The 7,257-nt window shown below is 39.2% G+C and overlaps 1 long non-coding RNA gene across 1 annotated transcript; it reads right to left on the bottom strand.

The window, feature by feature from the left end:
- Positions 1-587: 587 nt before the first annotated feature.
- Positions 588-2,221, bottom strand: LOC115288190. Its single transcript, XR_003906855.1, has 3 exons — positions 2,105-2,221; positions 1,090-1,142; positions 588-743 (listed from the first exon to the last, which is right to left on the bottom strand). It is a non-coding gene; the product is annotated as an uncharacterized LOC115288190 (long non-coding RNA).
- Positions 2,222-7,257: the final 5,036 nt, after the last annotated feature.

Genomic DNA, 7,257 nt, shown 5'->3' with positions numbered 1-7,257 from the left:
GAATCCAATGTCTAGAACAGCGTTTGCTTCCCTGGGTGATTCCAGCAAGCTTGGACTTGCTCGGTATTTTCCCGCGAGCTCACCGCTCTGACACTGAGCTGCTCCATAAAGGGATGTAGGTAACTGGAAAGCCATGGCGTGTTATAGATACAGCTGGACCCGGGTCAGGGAAGAAGAGGATGAAACTACAGCTGAGTCTGGTTTTCCAGGAGCCAGGAAACAGAGGCCACTCTGTTTTTCTTAAACATCAAGGCCAAGCTTCATTAAGGGCAGAATTGTTTAATATTCAAGTGTTCAGGCTGAAGTCCTTCTCTGGTAATTTGTTCTCCTTCTACTTAAATTCCTTTGCAGTTTCAAATAGAAAGGGTCTGACTTCCTCTTCCTGCTAATGCTTTCCCCCATATACCATCAATTCTTTTTTAAAAATTTTTAATGTTTATTTATTATTGAGACAGAGAGAAACAGAGCATGAGTAGGGGAGGGGCAGAGAGAGAGGGAGACACAGAATCCAAAGCAGGTTCCAGGCTCTGAGATGTCAGCACAGAGCTTGACACGTGCTTGAACCCACAAACCGTGAGATCGTGACCTGAGCCGAAGTTGGACACTTAACCGAATGCATGAGCCACCCAGGTGCCCCATATCGTTGTTAATTCTTGTGCTTGTGGGTTGTACAGGCGTGGGAAGCAGTGTTTCCATTTCAGCTGTGTTTTATCAGATTAGACTCTTATTTGATTTGGGAAGCTCTGGAAATGAAAAGTGAAAAGGGATTACAAATGTGCAGGTATTGCAACATGCCACTTATTTAAAGTAGTTTTAATTGGAGGAATTAGACAGTATATTATCAAGGCTCTGCTTTCTTACACATAGAGATGTATCTGAATACTTTAAGCAGATGTTTATAAAACGTTATGTAAACAAAACTTTGAGAAAGGAACAAGATTTTTAGAGGTACTCCTAATTTGTAGAAGCCCTAGGTAAATCATACAAAGCCAGAACCTGTCTTTTTTATCTGTTTTCAAGGTTTGGATTTTGGACATGGGTAGCTTCAAGCATGCATACCTATGACCCAGAAGTTGCCGAGAAACTTACATGCTCTTTAAATGTTTCCAAAAGACTCTTTATTGATCCTTAGTTTTAGCCAGCTTTTCAGGGAAGAAAAAAGAATAAAAGACAAGAAATGGACGTTAGCATCAAAGGCATGAATTGAGAGATAGAAAATACATGTATTAGAACATTTCAGACCTCAGAAACAACGTCTTTCCTTAGCAGCGGTCATCCGGCTACTGACTAGAGATAAATTATGACTTCTTAATCTTTCACTGTCACATTAAATGAGAATTAGTTACCCAGGAGCCAAATGATAAAAAGGACTTTGTCTAGGCAAATGCTTTTAGGAAATTGTGCATGTAATTAACTAGCAAGCCTCTTTTTCTAAGCAGCTGCTTTGTTTTCACAAATAGTATACATTCTTATTTGATGGGATAATCTGGATAACTTGCCTTAGCTACCCATGTACTAAGTGGGTCTGGCCATCAACAAGTCACATGTCTTTAGAAGAAAAGTTGAGAGAAAGGGAAAGAAAGGCGTCCCTTCTGAAATTTCAGAAGAAAAATTCTGATCTTCTTTCCTTGCTGGTGCTCTGAATGGAGTGTGGATTTGGTGACTGCTGAACTGGTTTTGATGTGGATCTGTGGGCCAGTGTGCCCAGTTTATACCTCACCTGTCCTCTCTAATCCTTAGTTCTTAACTCATGAGTTTTTGCTTTGGTATAGCAGTCAGCAGAGAGGGCTGGCCAAGGTAGTCGGACAGGGTGGAAAGGCATGGAAGAGAGTCTTTGCCTCTTTCTCTTTGTCTCATATTCACAGGACCTTCTTTCATTATTCCATAAGTTAAGACCAAGTATTATATTTTAAATGATAGACGTTTTTACACTAAATCTGATCAGGGAAAATGGATCATCCTAAAAAACCCCATATATCTCAACATGAATAAATCTTGATAACAAATTCTCAGTGGGGAAAAAAAAAGCCAACTGAAAAGAATTCATATAATAAGATACTGTGTAGAATTTAAAATACTTTATATTTTATGGCTGCATACTTACATTGGAAAGATATTTACAGTCCCAAGAAGGATGAATGAACACCAACTCCAAAAGGGTGGCAATTTGGGGAAGGGAAAAAGAAGAAAAGAACAAGGTGGTCTGGGGTCAACTGAGACTCTGGTTGTATCTGTTTTTCCTCAAAAATGAAAAAAAAATATATATCTGAAACAAATAGGGTAAAATGTTAGTATTTTTAAAATCCAGGTTTATGTTGGGGCACCTGAGAGGTTCCATTGGTTCAGTATTTGACACCTGATCTCAGCCCAAGTCTTGATCTCAGGGTTGTGAGTTTGGGCCCCTCATTGGGCCCCATGCTGGACATGAAACCTACTTTAAAAACAAACAAACCAACAAACAAAATCCAGGTTAATGCTATTTCCTATTCTTTTGGAGTATTTACTAATTAAAAAGTTATAAAATTTATATAAGTAAAAGTCTCTGAGGTTGCTGAAATACTTGAGTTCATTTCAACAAGCTTTTATTGAGAATCTACTATGTAGTAAGCATCAAGGACACAATTATGAGGGTGATGTGGTCCCTATTCTAAGTGACTCAACATGAAGAGGGGAAGAGAGATGTGCAAATACAATCAAATGTGCTGAACACAATCATGTTGTGCATAATGGTTTCTAATAGAAGGATCCACTCTGTGATGACTTCACTAGAAAATGTTGAGGAGATCTAGACAAGATTCATGACAAAAAGCCATCAGGAATTTAGTTAAAAAATAACTTACTTTCATATTTAGTAGTTTAAAAAATTGCTAACAAGGTATTCTCGAAAAGAAGTTCTCAAAGTATGACTGGCAAATATCCCATTATAATTTATTTAAATAGATATTGTATACTTAACAGATGGTCCCTTCTAAGTGTGTCTTTATAATTCATTTTTTATCTCTTTGTGGAAATGTTGTCTTCCCAGCTAATCAAATCTTTACAAAGAGGGCTCTCCAGTTTTCATATTTTTATCACCCAGTCTCTGGACTTTTAGTACAGCCCTTTATAAACAATAACATTGGTTTGATTTTTATTGAACACAAATTATATGTTATAGAATTACAGTAAGGGGGGACTTAACCCCAAACTCAGAATTCAGAGCCAAGGGTAGCAGGGAAGACACCTGAAGTTAAAATCTATACTGCCCCCAAATATGCAGATACAGTATATGAAGAAAATAATGCCCCATATAAAAATGGTGCAAATGATATCCATCACTGTAGGCAAAGGAAACCCTACAATTAATTACCAAGAAGGTTGGCAAGGAATTTTGGAATCTGAACAATACACCATTGGCTCCCATTCTTGAGAAAATATTAATGGAAAACAACTAAAGTTTTTTTCCACCCAACTTTCTTCCAAAGAAAAACTGCCACAAAACTTAGCATTGCCCTGTTGGAATAGATATAAAAATTTTTTTAAAAAAGTCAGTTTACTTAGTTCACAGCTGTACTTGACAGCCAACAGATTTTTATCAACAATTGTTAAAAAATAGAACAGTAAATATTCGACATCTTAGTTTTAATTAAACTGAGCGTAATGTGACACATTATTACGTGTATGTGTATATTAATAGGTGAGCATATTGTGAGAGGAATAAGAGAAATCCCTAATAAATGAGGAAGCAAAGAGGGAGCAGGTACAATATCTGAGTCACAGTAGTAAACACACATTACCTCTGTCGGCCCAATAGCAAATTTCATTCCTGGGGCCCTTGTTGTGTTTATAGGTTATTTGCATACATTGGTTCCCTTAGCAACCAACAAGTTGGGGATATAAAAGTTTTACTTTAACCAAAAACCTGTTTGTGGAAAAGAAGAGTTTTATCTGTGTCCAGAAAACAACATTGATAATAATGAAAGGGGAAAAAAGTCAAGTAAACTCAGAAGCATTTAAAGTAATCATGGTTGCTAAGGAGATACAAAGTAAGGTCAACACAATTAAAGGGATAGTTTTAGATAGCAAGGGGCTAAAATGTTGGAGCCACGGCCAACGGGAGATCTGAGTGTGTGCCTGGTAAAGAAAGTGGCACCACTCTACCTATAATGGTGAGAATAGACCTTTAGGTCTGTTTCTGGGCTCCCAGAGTAGCCTCTTGAACCCACCTACTGTCTCCCTTTCTCACCCAACTGGATGCCACTTCCCTGTCCTTTGTTCTCTGCATCCTGGTAAGGGCTTCACTCCTATCAGGTTGATGGGAAAAGCTCCCTGCTCCAGGAAGGAGCTACCTGAGTTGCAAAATCCTCTTCTAACCAGAACAGAAGGGCTAGAATCTGACTCTGTCTTTTGTAGCCTGGATTACCTGATTCCTTCCTGAATCCCACCTGCTCATTCGATACCTAAAAGCCAACCTCCAGGTGTTTGCTGGGCTGGGCCCCAAAAGACAATTGACCTCTTCCTTTTTGCTTCACTTCTTATTTCAAATCCATATTCTTTACTCGCTCCCTGGTTCAGTGTTATCAGTGGAAATAACAGTATTAATAGTGACTAATGTTTATTGAGTTCTTACTCTATTTCAGGCACTGTTCTGGCGACATTTCAAGTAGTAGCTCTTTTAGATCTCATTAGAAAGAAGAGGTTGATATACTTTTCATCCCTTTTTCACAGATGAAAAAAAAAAACAAGGCACAGCTCATATATGGCTGGGCCTGAACTTGAATCCAGGCAGCTCATCATCTTCACCCCTCTGGCTGAAAATTATGATTTGCATATGAATCTGTGCAATAATAGAATTATGGGAGACAATGAAAGGCATGGAAGAAATATAGTGACTTTCAATGTACCAAAGATACTTTGATGTATGTTAAATGCTTTTTGATCATAAATGTCACAGTTACCATGAAATCCTTGTTTGAAAGCCATAAGACGTGGGGATTTTTTTGTGTGTTGGGATGGGGTGGTCTTCTGGTCACACTAATTCAACAAAAATTTGATTGCCTACTAAGATCTCAAAAAAATTTCAGGGAAGACGCCTGCCGTCAGAGAGCTTTTAGCCAATTCGGGGAAGCCAGACATAAAGACAAACATACAAGTGTAAAAGTGTAAAAGTTCCTATAAGTGTATATCAGGACACATGGGCAATTGTGATCAAATTTATCACAGGTAAAGAACAAGGGGAGATTTCTTAGCAGAAAGTAATCAGATATATGTTCAGGCAACTGTTCTGTTCAAATTAAATTATCTGATTATATATTTTTATCTTCTAATGTCTGAAGAAGCAGAGTTCAGAAGAACTTCGGGCCAACCTTAACTTTCCTCATTACATCTTGTTCTCAAAGTAGAGTCACAGGGAGTATGAGGTGGTTTCAATTGTTTTCTCAATGGTTGCTTTGGCAGGGTCCCAAATATATTTATGTAACTGGTTCTGTTAGTCCTCGTGGGATGTGGACACGTCTTGTGACTCTCAAGGTCTGAGAGAAGCTTGTAGAGATTGTGACAACCCTGAATTAACATTTCCCCTCAGTTATTACCTAATCATGCACATTAATTATCTCATGGAAGGGTTTGTGGTGAAGAAGGAGAAGGGCTGTATTTTGAGTGGCTGCTTTGGGAAGGTCAAAAGTGCTGTCTGTAATACCTAGCCTTCAAGCACTTCAGATGTGATTTCCAAGCTGCAAGCTGGACCAACCTGAGAGCGTTCCATGGGAACTAACCTGCATCTTCGGGGCCCCAGTAGCTCTTCCCGTTCCAGGGCTGGAGCCAGCTCCCCATCTGAAGCATCTAGCAGCATACCAGAAGGAAGCAGGGACTAAGGTGAAGCCTGGCAGAAAAGAATAATTAAGGCAATTCCATCAGAAGCAAGTAGCTCTGTCTTAGAGAAGAAGGGACAGCACTCAAGATTCATTCTTTCAAAGGAGGAAGATGAACTGGAAAATCCACAGGAAGCATCAGTTACTTCATCAGATTAGCAGTGCACTGCATGTTGGGGCACAGAATTTGGGGAGGATGGGGGGTTGCTTTTTCTATAGTATAACCTGGTACTTGGAGCTCCAAGAAAGGGGAAATTATGCAATAGAAGAGAGTTCCCATATGTCATCCAGCAGGAGGGTATTGGTGCAAGAGGGCAGTGGGGCTAGAAATAGAGTAAGGTGAATGAGAGCAACTCATTCAAATGTGGGGTTGGATCCAGTCCTTATTTAGGTTTGTGGAATTTTGATCATCATGGACTTTTTATATTATTAATGGTTTTTAAAATATTGTATTAAAATAGTATTAATCTTGATTGTTGTTTTTGACATTCCTTTAAAGTTTGTGCCCGGGGGAGTTCTGCACTTGCCTCACCCTGCCAGCTTCGTATGACTGCAGTTGAAGTAAGATGTTTCAACACTTACTGTAGCCTGGAAAATAGAATCATCGCATGTTATTATAGATGTAACCTCACAGGGCATCTGATGCTACCTTAACCCAGAGGCTAAATCAGAGGGTCTAAGAACCGTGTGCAGCCTACAGACATGTTTTATTGCTAATTTCACACTGTTGATTTTGAAAATTGATCTAGTTGCCTCCATTCTGAAATTGAAAGATGTCCACAAAGACAACATATATCTGGCTTTTCTTGAAAAATGAGACGGTCTAATACACCGGATCCATGTTCTTTCATGGCAGTAATCAACTAGAGCCAACCAGAGTCTCTCCTCTGGTTCATTGGACCCAGTTAGTATGTGTGTTTACTGCCTGGTGTTGTAGACATTGAAATTCTGAGCCTAGATTAAGTGCAAGATTCTCTCAATAATACCTCTTAAAATGAGCTTTCATTCATTTAATAAGTGTCGATTTTTGTGCCTACTATATGTATGATATTGTGCTGAGGAACAAGATGACAGGGTCCCTTCCCTCTTGGAACTTGTTTTGGTCTTCCAGGCAATGTTAAAGGTTGAATTGTTTCCTCCCGAAAAGATCTATTAAGGTCCTAATCCCCGTACCCCGTTTTTTAAAGAGGTAAGCAAGTTAAAATGAGGTAAGTAGGGTGGTCCCTAATCCAGTATGACAGGTGGCCTTTACGAAGGGGGAACCTGGGACACAGAGATAGATACAGAGGAAAAGCAGTGTGAAGGCACACAAAAAGATGTCCATAAGGCTGGAGTTATGAGCATACATATAGGCCAAGGAACACCAAGGATTGTTAGCAGATACCAGAAGCTAGAAGCAGCAAGGAAG

Source organism: Suricata suricatta, chromosome 3 (genome assembly GCF_006229205.1).
Source record: "Suricata suricatta isolate VVHF042 chromosome 3, meerkat_22Aug2017_6uvM2_HiC, whole genome shotgun sequence".
NCBI classification, from domain to species: Eukaryota; Metazoa; Chordata; class Mammalia; order Carnivora; family Herpestidae; genus Suricata; species Suricata suricatta.
The sequence above is the reverse complement of the archived record's forward strand: the minus strand, read 5'-3'. Positions and strand labels throughout refer to the sequence as shown.